This window comes from Cololabis saira, chromosome 1 (genome assembly GCF_033807715.1).
Source record: "Cololabis saira isolate AMF1-May2022 chromosome 1, fColSai1.1, whole genome shotgun sequence".
Taxonomy (NCBI): Eukaryota; Metazoa; Chordata; class Actinopteri; order Beloniformes; family Belonidae; genus Cololabis; species Cololabis saira.
In genome coordinates this window covers 49500248-49514782 of record NC_084587.1, presented here as the reverse complement: position 1 = coordinate 49514782, position 14535 = coordinate 49500248, and positions in this window count along the sequence as shown.

Below are 14535 nucleotides of genomic sequence, written 5' to 3'. Positions count from 1 at the left end.
GCTGCCTCCACGTTGTTACCTATGGCCCTTCTACGGTTGGCACCCGTTATGCCTAGTGCGCTGTAGGCTTTGCTCAGGGAGTGGCTGGCAAACCCCCGACTGCCAACCTCCACTGGCATTAACTTGGTCTTCCACCCGTTTCTCCGACAGTCCTCCACCAGCTCCTGGTACTTCTCCCTCTTTCGTTCATGGGCCTCCTCCATCCTCTCCTCCCAGGGAACCGTCAGCTCCAACAAGACGAGTTGGTTTGTTGCCTCTGAGACCAAGATGATGTCATGCCAGTCTAGGTCCGTGCAGAGCAAACCAGTAGAGCAGTTTCTCTGTGTTTTCTCCGGCCTTTGTCCTTCCCTGACAAAGCGGATGGCCTTAGCTGTGGCTTGGGTGTATCGGCTTCCCTCTATCCCCTTGCTGATTGCTTCAGCGATGGATTTGAGGACCTGGTCGTGCCTCCATCGATACCGGCCCTCACCCAGCGCCTGTTATATCAGTTATTCTCTAATCATAGCTCCATTTCTCTTACAGGTTTTCATGGAAAGTACAACGTATAACACTCTCCCTCCACCCTTACTCAAGGTCTCCTAACGCTCATTCAAAAACCAAACAAAGATCTACTTTTTATTGATAATTGGATGAATCTATATGTACTCTCAATAATGATTATACAATTATGGCCTCAGTACTTGCCAATATAATTAAAGAGGTTTTAGACACAATTATTGTTGAGACAGTCAGTTTTTTTATGAAAAAAGACATCTTCAACAACATTAGACTAGTGTTAGACATACTTGATTACTCCTACTTGGTACCTTATATTCTCTTCCTTTGTAAGGCCTTTGACACAATTGAACATCATTCCATTCTTTGGAAAAATTTGGCTTTGGGGAACTTTTTTGTAAATCTGTCTAAACCTTAAACTCTGATGTTTTTTAAAATCCCAAATAGCTTCACCCCCATATTTGACCTGAAACTTGGCCAAGGATGTCCCATTTTACCATATTTATTCCTAATTGGTTCACAAATTCTTACAACTCATATATCCAACCGTGTTGTACAAGGAATCACAATATCTAATAAAGAGCTTATCATTAGCCAATTGGCTGATGACCTTACAGTTTTTTAAGAAATGTAAACAACATCTATTTTGCCTTAGATGTGATTACTGTCTTTTCCATGGCTTCTTTTAAATAAATACATTTCTCTACCCTAAATAACACATTTAAAATTAATTGATTTTCTTAAGAATCTGACTTCTATCTGGAACCTTATACCATATCATGTTTTCTTGCTTTTTGGTGGCTTTTTAACTTTATTTTAAGCTGTAATCACAATGTTGAAAAAACTTCCTGGAAAACGTTCATCCTTCCATAAGCAGGTCCTCTTAGCATGGATTCTCATCTATAAACACAACTTAATAGGTAAAAAAGATCAGATTGTGAAATATGATCAAGAGATGCTACAGAATAAAGGCTGCACTCAAAAATTTTTTTTTTTTTTACCCATTTCATAATAAAACTGAAAAACAGAAGAGGCTGAAATTAAACTGCAAACATTTAAAAAAAATCTGTCTTTTTAACACATTTACATTCAGTAACCTTTGGCTGTGTAATGTGACAAAACTGAGAGACGGTATTGCAGAGCTGCTTCTGCTTGAATAGATAAAGCACCACCTTCTCCTTCAGCCGAAACGTCTGCTGAGCTGCTGTCCGACATTTTCAGGGGATATATGCCATTTACCAGGTTCAGGATATCAAAACATTTAGCCGAGATTGGGTTAATACCATGGATCTATAATATTAACTGGATACAGTGCCCAAAATGGCCGCCCATTCATTTCAATGCATTCTGCTCAGCCAGCGCATGTGCCGAAAAAATCTCGGACTTCCTGGTTTACTTCCGTGTATACGGGCCCATAGAGCATGCGCAGTTGAGTCACCTCCCATGATGCTCTGGGGCCTCCCATCATGCCCCGGGGCAACATCAATGGCACAGATACGGCTGTGACGTCACGCCCAGAAAGAGACTTTTCTTTGACTTTTCTGGCCGTTATAAAACATTTTTGACGGATATAAAGTCAATGACTTAAAAATATAGAATACAAAGATTAGTAATTGCCGGTGATTACAGCTGGAGGTGTCCTGTGAACAGTTTTAGAGGCTTCTCTTTTACTATTGCAGTCTATGGGAAAAAAGCTTTCTGGGCCCCATGGGATTTTTTGTTGCAGTACCGCGACTGGCCACTGGAAAAAATCGGCACACCTTCTGAGCGCGAGACTGGGGGGCTGGTTAATACAAACGGGATGGTCACGGATGAGGAAGCGATAACGGCTCCCGATTGGCTGAGCCAACTGCCAATAAATCATATTAGTTATTGTTTGATATAAACTCTCCTGGCGTAGTACAAAAAAATCCACCCCATCAGAGTTGTAATGGGTGTGAAATCAAACGATTGAGACCAAAATGATTCCTTGGTCCAGGCTGCTCTAAACGTGGATATTTAACATTGAGGTCTTTTTGCAGCCAGCCTCCATCGGTCAGTCGATAAACACAAGGAAACCTAGTTCCGCGTGAGCCTGGTTTGGATGAAAGTGTTCTGCACTGTAATTCACTGTTTCAGGGGTAAAAAATTAAAATCAAATGAAACAGATAACTGGACAATGTGCAAATACTACTGGTCAATTTTTTAGGTCATCTAAATAGAGTAAACTTGCATGTGACTGTTTGTAAAACAGGCATTCATCCTCTGCCATATGGGCTTCTTAAAAAAGGGCATGGATTACTGTTAGGGTCAAAAAATGTACCTTTCCATGCCATCTTCTAACTTTTCATGTCATCCATTTCTTTGGCTTATTTTGTTATTGATCAGTAGATTTTCATATTAAAGGTCAAATAAAATATATATTTTTTTAATTTTATTTAACGTTTGTTTAACCAGGAAGTCCCATTGAGATACGAGATCTCTTTTGCAAGGGAGACCTGGCCAAGACAACAGCAGCAATAAAATACACAATACAAAATACATCACTCAAAAACCACATCAAACAGTATATCCATTCTACAGATAACAACTACATTCTTCAAGTAAATTGTTTCTTAACAAAGATTTAAATTTGCCAAGCGAAACCAGGGTGTTTAAGTGGGTGAGGTCTTGCAAACCATTCCATGCCGATGGAGCAAAGTGAGAAAATGCAGTCTTACCTAATGAGTGCTCTGGGAGTTTTTAAAAGTAGGAATCTAGTGGATCTGGTATTGTACCTGCTAGAGGCTCGACAAATGAGACTACAAAGGTAAGGAGGAAGCTTACCCAAGATAGTTTTATATATGAAGATATACATGTGTGTTTTCCTCCGTAAATAGAGGGAGGTCCATCCTACCATTTGGTAAAGTACACAATGGTGAGTAAGCCATTTGGCATTGGTAATGAAGCGCAGGGAAGCGTGGTAAACACTGTCTAGCTTCTTTAGCAAGGAGGAGGCAGCATGCATATATATTATGTCACCATAGTCAATAATGCTTAAAAATGTAGCTTGAATAAGTTTCTTTCTAGCCTCAGTAGTAAAACATTGTTTGTTGCAAAATAAAAAACCCAACTTTAATTTAAGTTTCCTTGTGAGGTTTTCAATGTGTACTCTAAATGACAGCTTTTCATCCAACCATAGCCCAAGATATTTGTATGATGAAACCTTTTCTATGACTGCTCCCTTTAAGGTAATAATATGCTGCATATAATCCATTGGTGTTGATCGAGCCCTTGTGAATGTCATAAGTTTGGTTTTCTTATCATTTAGGACAAGTTTTAGATCAAGAAAGGAGGTATGTAAGCATTTAAAAGCAGCTTGGAGATCCTCCATCACCTGTGTAGGGGAGGATGCACACGAGTATAAAACTGTATCGTCTGCATAAAGATGCAGTTTGGCTGTATGGATTCCATTTTGTAGATCATTTATAAAAATAGAAAATAAAACTGGTGCTAAAATGGACCCTTGGGGAACACCTTTGTTAATTTCTAAAAAACCTGATTTATAATTCTCTGCCACTACACATTGGGCCCGATTTACTAAGATCCTAAATAAAGAGTACTAAATTACGTGTGCACTGAAAAGGTTTGCACGTGCTGTTGTTGCACGTGCAACAAGTAAGAAGGTTAAGAAGATTTAGGAGCAGTTACAGTGAAAAACGTGGCCACCGACGCCAGAGGGGGAAGACTATTTCCTGGCGCAAACACTCAGCATCCATTCACCTCCTCGCATTGGCGGCGGGTTCCAGCGTTCCAGTTCCAGACGAAACGACATGGCAGGGGCCAAGAGAGGAGTGTCTTCTTGCAGTTCCGTCACAACGTTTGACTCCAAAAACTAGCCGCATCCATTTGGGGTTACGCAATACATCCATGGTTACGCTACGCAGACTCAAGAACTACACGGCGCCCATACGAAGCGTGGACCAGCGGAGCAATAAGGGCTGCAGTTGTCGAGACGACCACAAGAGGGCAGCGTCTCTCCATTCACTGGTCTGCAACTTTCTACGGGAGAACGTTCAGTGTGAAAGAGTCAAGTGACAGGTATATTGCGTTGGCAAAAGAAAACGTCCAATTAATATCAAGACAAGTTACATTGATTTGTCTGAAAAGAAAATATAAGTTTGAGAGACTCATTTATTTTCAAAGCAGAATACTTTGCATATTAGGTGTATTCATTTTTTCTACAAGGTTGCATGAGTAGTGTGACATTTCATTTAAAGGTTTAATTTCAAAGAGGTGATAGGCCTACTATTTGTTTCATTCTGTTGATGATTTAAATAAGAACACTATTTCATTTATTGAAGAGGCTATTAAAAAGAGATACAATTTCATTTTGTTGGTTAAAAGCAAAAAGATCTATATCATTTATTCTTGCTGGTGATTTAAAAACAATTTCATTTCATTGTGGTGTTTAAAAACAAAACAAAGGGTATTTCATTTACGATTTGTTCATTTAAAAAATATCTTTGCTTTAAACAAGCAAAGTGTCTATTTTGAGTTGTATAATAATATTTTCCTAAGAAAAGTCACTCTGAACGTAAAGGAAACATGGATGAGGGTGAAATAGTTGCACCGGAGGAAATAATTGCTGCATTAAAGGAAGAAAAGGCACGTTTGGAGAAAAGGCTGGAAACTGAAGATGAAGAGTCAGAAAAGGAATTAATCCAAGAGCGTTTGGACGAGATAGAAGCCCTGGGAGGGAACCAAGACGCTCAAAGGCAAGTGTCTTTGCAACAACAACAGAAGTGTTTCAGGGTCCCAAAACCACTCAGTCAAATACAGCAGGCAGTGGAAAAGGGGACAATACAAAATCGAAAAATAAACCTCTAGGAAATGCAAAACCATTGAGCTGTATTTGTTGCAAGCAGAATCACTTTATCTACAAGTGTGAGAAATTTGCTGCATTGTCGCTAAAACAAAAGAAAACATTTGTTATTGACAACAATATGTGCTTTGGATGCCTCCGTGTCGGCCATTTTTCCAAAGAATGTAAACGGAGAGCTTCTTGCAATATTTGCAAAGGAAACCATCCATCTCCGCTTCACGAAGAACCCCTTGTTGCAAAAGAGCCCTCTGCAGATACGACAGAACAGGAGGAAACCGCTTCATCGGTCTCATGCAGTGTGACCGGAGATAAAGGAGATCGAACATCAATGATTGTACCCGTGTGCCTCTCCTGAGACCTTAGTGTACGCGCTGCTGGACATACAAAGCAGTAACACTTTCATTGACTTGGAAACTGCAGAAAAAATAAAAAGGGAAACACAGCCAGTCAAACTAAAACTGTCAACAATGACCGACAGGGGTTCAGTGGTCAAATGCCAAAGAGTAACCGGTCTAAGAGTTCGAGGTTACTTCTCACAAGAAAATATTGACTTGCCACCTGCATACACTCGGGATTATATACCGCTGGAACAAAGCAGCATTCCCACTCGGAGAACAGCAGAAAGGTGGGCTCACCGTCGCTGCATATCTGGGGAAATGCCTGAGTTGTTGGACTGTCCTGTTGGTCTACTGATTGGTTACGACTGTGCAAGAGCTCTGAAACCGACAAGAGTAATAACCGGTGAAAATTACGAGCCATATGCGGTTAAGACAGACTTAGGCTGGAGTGTGGTGGGGTGCATAACAAATACAAGCTCAAACAATGTGACAGGGCTCTGTCACCGCATCTCAGTTAAGGAGCTCCCTCCGATCACATGTGATCAGAGCACTGGAAAGTGATTTTCTGGACACAAATCCTAAAGATAAGAGTATATCACAAGAGGACATCCAGTTCCTACAACTCTTGAACGGAAAGGTCCAATATGACAAGGAAGGACATCTGGAACTGCCCTTACCCTTCAGGGAGCACCCTCAGCTTCCCAACAATAAACAGCTTGTTAAAGTTCGACTGAAACACCTGAAAAGAAAATTCGAGAAAAATACAAAGTACAAAGAAGATTACATTAAATTCATGAACAGTGTCTTTGAGGATGGTGATGCTGAAGAGGCCGAAGGCCCATCAAAGGAGGGAAATACGGGTTGTCTTTGATTGTATGGAGGCACCTCTCTAAACGATCACCTACTCAGAGGACCAGATCTAACGAATGGACTCACCGGAGTGCTGTGCAGATTCCGTGAGCACCAAATAGCAGTCACATGTGATGTGGAAAAGATGTTTCACAGATTTCATGTTCGGAGTGAAGATCGTGATTTCCTGAGGTTCTTGTGGTGGGAAGATGGGAACACAGAAACAGAACCCAAAGAATATCGTATGAGAGTACATCTTTTTGGAGCTGCTTCATCTCCTGGATGTGCTAACTATGGCATGAAACACCTTGCCAGTGAACATGAGAAAGAATACCCATTGGCAGCGAGCTTCATCCGGAAGAACTTCTACGTAGACGATGGGCTCATCAGCGTTGATTCGGCTGAGGATGCCATACATCTGGTCGGTGAAGCTCAAGAAGTATGCACCAAGGGAAAACTACATCTCCACAAATTTGTGTCCAACAACAGAGACGTGTTGGATGCCATTCCAGTGTCGGAATGTGCTAGTGGAGTGAAGGATGTAGATCTAAACTACAGTGAACTTCCTATGCAAAGCGTGCTAGGCGTGAAGTGGAATGTGGAGTCTGACATGTTCTCATTCAAGGTCACACTCCATTAAAAGCCTGCCACACAAAGAGGAATCCTATCCACGGTTGCAAGTGTGTACGATCCACTAGGATTTCTTGCTCCCTACATCCTGAATGGAAAAAAGATTCTGCAAGAGATGTGCAAGCGTGGTGTTGGATGGGATGAACCACTTCCTGCTGAATTGAAACCGAAGTGGGAAGCATGGATAAAGGACTTAGAAAATCTGGAAATAATCCAGACACCAAGATGTTACATTCCCAAGAACATTGGCATCATCATAAAAAATTGAGCTGCATAATTTTTCAGATGCAAATACCTATGGTTACGGGCAATATTCTTACATTCGAATCGTGTCCGACAAGCAAGTTCACTGCTCATTGGTAATGGGTAAGGCGAGAGTGGCACCTTCTAATGTGGTCACAATACCACGCCTTGAGCTCACTGCAGCCGCAGTTTCAGCATCTGTAAGCAATGTCCTTAAGGAAGAACTGGAGTCAACGATAGACCAAGAGTTGTTCTGGACTGACTCGAAGGTAGTGATCGGGTACATTAAGAACGAGTCCCGGCGCTTCCATGTGTTTGTCGCTAATCGAGTACAGAGAATAACCACGGATCCTGAACAATGGTTCTATGTTGAAACCGCTGAGAATCCTGCTGACCACGCGTCTAGAGGTCTTAGGGTAGCAGACATGATCGACTCAAATTGGTTCACGGGACCCAAGTTCTTATGGGAACAAGAAATAGCCCTGAGCCCGGGAGACCCAGAGCTTCTGCTCTGCAATTCAGAAGTTAGGGTCTTGAAAACGGATGCCGTTGCCACCGACAGCTTTCTGGATAGACTGTCAAGATTCTCGGATTGGCAGAAAGCCCTGAATGTCATTGCAAGGATTCGAAGACTGACAAACAAAGGTCAGACAGGACCCATCACTGTGGAAGAAAGAAGGCTGGCCGCACATGCTCTCATAAAGCTGGCTCAGCAAGAGGCCTTCGAAGAACTGAAATGTTGCAGTCAAGGTTCTGTCAAACTACCTAAAACTCACAAACTGTACCAACTTGATCCTATCCTTGAGGATGGAGTGCTCAGAGTAGGTGGGTGATTGGAAAGATCTTCATCACCGCTTGACATGAAACACCCAGTCATTCTTCCCAAGGAAGGCATTGTAACACAGTTAATACTTGATCACTGTCATAAGAAGACACAACACCAAGGCCGTGGGCTAACACTAAACGAGCTCAGAGCCAACGGCTATTGGATGATAAGTGCAAGCAAAACAGTGGCTAAGCACATAAAACATTTTGTCATCTGCAGAAAAGCACGGGGGCAGAGTGCGGAACAACGCATGGCTGATCTGCCTGCCGACCGCGTTGAACCTTCACCTCCATTCTCATACAGCTCAGTCCTGGCAGAAGCAACAGGAAGATTGGATGACACTTCCCTGAAAACATTCTTCTACGAGGCCATGTCGATTGTGAACAGTCGACCGCTCACCACAAACCTCATCAGTGACCCCAAGAGTCTTGAACCATTGACGCCAAACCACTTATTGACGATGAAGTCATCGGTGCCTCTTCCGCCCCCTGGTAACTTTGTTAAGGAGGACTTGTACACTGGGAAACGGTGGCGCAAAGTTCAATACTTGACTGAACAATTCTGGAGCAGATGGCGCCAAGAGTATCTGGCCAAAATTAGGCTCAGACAACAGTGGCATACACCCAGAAGAAACATGCACGTTGGGGATGTAGTTATTGTCAAGGAGATCAATTCCCCCAGAAACGAGTGGAAACTTGCCAGAATCATTGAGGCAAATGAAGACGATGATGGTTTGGTACGAAAGGTCAAGGTTCAATTGGGGCAGAGTAACTTAGGAAGGAAAGGTGAACGTCTGACACAACCTTCTATTCTCGAACGCTAACTAGAGTAAGTTAGCTAGAGTTAACTAGAATAAAGGAAAAACTTAATGTTTTGATTGATGGTCACTTAAGATTGAAAAGGAAGACTTTAAAGTGATACTTTTATTTTGTTGGTAAAGAAAATTACAGATTCTATAGCCTAATTAGTTCATGGCGGCAGTAATGAATCACGGTAATTTTGGGGGCAGTGCAGCTGTCTTAATAAGCCAGAAATGGTAATTTGTTATATTTTTATTTTATTGGGTTTCTAAAAAATAATATGTACCATGTGTGTTTCTTTTGAGCAACATTGTATCTGTGGGTGTGTATGTCCTTCAGTACTTCAGTACCTGCTGTAGGGGCAGGCAGAGCCATGCCTCCTCCTAATTGGTGCTGGACAAATTGAGTGCACCTGGTGAGCCAAGCTCATTCTGAACTGAGCTTCAGTGGTGATAGCAGCTCTTTCTGTGTTGAGCAAGAGTTGCCGTAAAATAAATAAAAACAACTTTAACTATCCTAAAAACGTGGTAGAAAGCTTACACAGTACGTTGTCCTTGTTTGTATACATATTTATTTAATTTCATTGTTTGCTTAAAGATGTAAAGATTTCATTCAACGTGTTAAAAATGTATTATTTGTTTATGTTTGCAGTTTTTCACGTTGTCTGTGGGGAAATAAAATACCTTCAGATGCCAGTGGAGCGTTGTCTTTATCTACCATTTTAAGAAGATTTAGGAGCAGTTACAATATTAACCTACCTGCACTACAGTGCTGCTGCTTCCCCCTGCCTCTCTCTGAGTTTGAGCATGTGGTGTAAGTCCAACATTACAGTTAGTGAAGTAACAGCAGAGGGAAAATATGCTTTCCATACTCTACAACACACATAACCAGAGGTGGGTAGTACTCGGTTACATTTGCTTGAGTAAGGTTTTGGATAAATTATGCTTTTAAGAGTAGTTGTATGCAAAGTTCTTTTTACTTTTACTGGAGTAATATTGTTCTAAAGTAACAATACTAATAGCCTTTTCCTGGCAGTCTGTTGTCACCTTCAAGCTCTGTGTGTGTGTGTGTGTGTGTGTGTGTGTGTGTGTGTGTGTGTGTGTGTGTGTGTGTGTGTGTGTGTGTGTGTGTGTGTGTGTGTGTGTGTGTGAGTGTGTGAGTGAGTGAGTGTATGGGGGGGTATTATAGCACTTTTGCACTAGGACTTACTCGGCCCGACTCGGCTCGTCACGCCTTTACCCGCCTCTACCCGTTTGTTTTTCCACAGCCAGGGGAGAAGTGGGCAAGTTGGGGTGAAGCTGCTGTGACGTACTCGACTGCGCAGCACCTTTGTTTGTGTCGGCGCAGATGAGAAATCAGCTGGAGCCGGGAGCGGCTGAGAAAAAAACAGCCCGTCTACATCCCTTTTTTAATTTTCTCGACAGCCACCAGGTTTATGAACATACAGGGGAGGGGAGGAGGGAGGCGGAGCGGGGCTGCCGTGCCGTCAGTACCTTCACACAGAGTGTCTTGCTGAGCCTACCGTTAGTTTTTAAACTATAAAAAGTGGGGGGGACAAAAACATGATTTTGAAAAGTGGGGGGGACATGTCCCCCCTGTCCCCAGTGGAAATTGCGCCCATGCAGGGAGCATTTGATTTGTGTGCCAACCTTCAACTGTGTGAGCATTTTAATGGTTGAAAGAGCTTAACTATTAAGCAACAGAGGTTTTGAGTGAAATACTAAATATTCCTGCTTTATATTATTATGAATGTTCTGTGGGTTTTTGACTTAAGAGTTCAAATGCATTACCAAATGAGTGCATAAGAGGTTTATAAGAGTAACTGTTGCTACCTATAAGTTCTGCTACATACGTATGCTTGGCAATAATTTAGCCATAAAAACAGTAACATTTATATCTCATTGCCATGTCAATTCACAGTGAAAAAGCAGAATTGTGAGGGAGCATGTTGAGTTCCTTCAAGCAGAGTTGGTAAAATGAAATGAGCAGTTAAAATTTCAGATTGATGAGGCTGAAATAGTGAAACTAGAGACTATTATTGAATGTATCAATGCTAAAATATTATTAGTGATGAACATATGAAGCATTGAAGTCTTTCATCCAGTTCACTCGGGTGCAAAGCTTCATCTACTCTAGGACATCTACTGGATGTAAAAAATATCAATTCAATTCAATTCAATTTTATTTGTATAGCGTCTAATACAACAGATGTTGTCTCTAGACGCTTTCCAGAGATCCAGAACATGAACATGAACATAAACATAAACATAAACCCCCGAGCAATTATTATATAAACAATGGCAGGTAAAAACTCCCATAGTGGGAGAAAAGCCTTAAGCCAAACAGTGGCAAGGGAAAAACTCCCCTTTAGGAGGAAAGAAACCTTGAGCAGGACCAGGCTCATAAGGGGGGACCCTCCTGCCGAAGGCCAGACTGGGGGAGTCAGGGACGTCAGCAGCACACAGCAGGCAGGTGGAAGCAGCAGCGGGATGACCAGAGGTGGGGGGGGGGGCGGGAACACAGGCCAGAACGCAGCTCCCGAGGCTCCAGCCTGCAAACATGCACAAAAGAGAAAAAAGGGGGGCCAGCACAAGGAACTACAGGAACGATGGACAAAAATGATAGCTATGAGATATTTATAATAAATAAAAATGGTAATGGAGAAGAGAGGAAGGGAAAAGGAGAGGAGAAGAAGGGTGAGAGGCACCGCCCAGCGGATCATGTCGGTCCCCCCCTGCAGCATAGGCCTATAGCAGCATATCTACCGCAAAGCTATATTTGAGACTAACTATTATAGTTTTGTTCTATAGCTGCAACTATGACTACTGACTCTAACACACTAGAGTTTACACTACCTAGAGATTTACCAACACCAGCTAGAGGTTTACTAAACACTAACTATAGGCTTTACTAAACAGAAAGGTTTTAAGTTTAGTTTTAAAGGTGGAGGTGGTGTCAGCCTCCTTAACCCAGATTGGAAGTTGGTTCCAAAGTAATGGTGCCTGATAGCAGAACGCCCGCCCTCCAAATCTACATTTAGATACTCTAGGAACTACGAGTAAACCTGCACCCTGGGAGCGGAGAGCTCGGCCAGGAACATAAGGCACTATCAAATCTTGTAAATACTGCGGAGCTAAGCCGTTTTGGGCTTTATATGCAAGTAATAAAATTTTAAATTGGATTCTGAATTTTACAGGTAGCCAATGGAGCGACGCTAACACTGGAGAGATGTGGTCTCTCCTGCTGATTCCTGTCAGCACTCGTGCTGCTGCATTCTGGATCAGCTGGAGCCTATTCAGCAAATTACTTGGACATCCTGCTAACAACACATTACAGTAATCCAGTCTAGAAGATACAAACGCATGAACTAGTTTTTCTGCATCACCCTGCGAGAGGATTTTCCTAATTTTTGCAATATTACGGAGATGGAAAAACGCTATTTTACAAACCTGATTAACATATGGTTTAAACGACAAATCCTGATCGAAAACAACACCAAGGTTTCTCAAAGTTGCACTGGAAGCCATCGCAACACCATCTAGTCCCTTCCTAAGATGCTCTGGACCAAGAATGATAACCTCTGTTTTATCTGAATTTAGAAGCAAGAAATTTCTGGACATCCAGTCCTTGATGTCCCTAAGACATGCCTGAAGCTTAACCAACGGTTCTGTCTCATCCGGCTTCATAGACAAATAGAGCTGCGTATCATCAGCATAGCAATGAAAGTGTATGCCGTGATTCTGGATTATACTTCCCAACAGCTGCATGTATAAACTGAACAAGATTGGCCCTAGCACTGAACCCTGCGGAACACCATAACAGACCCTTGACTGTTCTGAAGAAACCTCATGTACATGAACAAACTGGAAACTGTCAGATAGATATGATTTAAACCAACGTAGAGCTGTCCCTTTAATCCCAACAACATGCTCTAACCTGTGCAGTAAAATGCCATGATCAACAGTGTCAAAAGCAGCACTGAGGTTGAGTAGAACCAGTATGGACACTAGTCCCTTATCTGAGGCCATAAGGAGGTCATTCGTGACTTGAACCAGTGCTGTCTCTGTGCTATGATGCATTCTGAACCCTGACTGAAAGACTTCAAACAGATCATTTCTATACAAATAGTCACATAACTGGCTTGAAACTGCCTTTTCCAGAATTTTAGATACAAATGGAAGGTTAGAAATTGGCCTATAATTAGCTAAGGTGTCTGGGTCAAGAGAAGGTTTTTTAAGTAAAGGTTTAATTACTGCCACTTCGAAAACCTGTGGTACATATCCTAAGCTTAGGGATAGGTTGATTTGGTCCAGTATTGTCGCACCAATAAGAGAAAAAACATTTTTGAATAGTCGAGTCGGGATGGGGTCTAACATACATGTGGTTGACTTAGCTCTATTAACGAGTGAAGTCAGCTCAGGGAGGTCTATAGGATCAAAACAGTCTAGAGGCAAGTCAGAGCCTAGGGAAGTCGCTAAAGCTGAAGAAACGCCCACAACTGGCTGGTTGATTTCTTCTCTAATTTTCGTGATTTTACTGTTAAAGAAGCTCATAAAGTCTTCACTACTGAGAGCTGCTGGAATATACGGCTCCACAGAGTTGTGACTCTTTGTCAGCCTGGCTACAGTGCTGAACAGAAAACGTGGGTTACTTTCGTTATCCTCTATCAACGTTGAATAATAAGCTGTTCTGGCTTTGCGAATGACTTTTTTATATACTATTAAAATATCTTTCCATTCACGATAGGAGTCTACAGACTTACAGGAGTGCCACTTCCTTTCCATTTTATGCACGCTTTGTTTCAACATGCGAATATCTGAATTGTACCAGGGAGTTAAGCTCCTGTGGCTAGAAACCCTCCTTTTCAAAGGAGCAACTTCATCTAAAGCTGAGTGCAACAGATCAGCAGTGTTACTAACAAGAAAATCAACATCAACATCAGAGGTAGAACCCAGGTCACTGGCCTCTATTGCTTCAGTAGAGGCTTCACTATTTTCCACTGTCGCAAGATGAGCAATGGTCTCCTTAAATTTAGCAATAGCTTCATCAGACAAACATCTGCTAAAATAATACCTCCTGCCCTGCACTTCAACATCAACAACATTCAATTCAAACGTTATTAAATAATGGTCGGATAAAAGGGAGTTTACAGGTGACACCAACAGATCATCAGTTTCAACACCGTAGGTGAGAACGAGATCGAGAGTATGATCAAAACAATGCGTCGGCCCGTCCACTTTTTGTGAGATACCCATTGATTCTAGAAGAGAATTGAAAGCTAATTTAAGATTATCGCTTTCAACATCCATATGAATATTAAAATCACCCACTATGATGAATTTATCTGTACTGATCAATAATCCAGAAAGGAAATCTGAAAATTCAGACAAAAACTCTAGATAAGCGCCAGCAGGGGGCCGATACACTATAATATCAGTTGGTTTGAATTTCAGAAAGCCTGTGGGGGAAAAAAAAAAATCAAAAATGCTTTTCCATATATAATACTGGCAG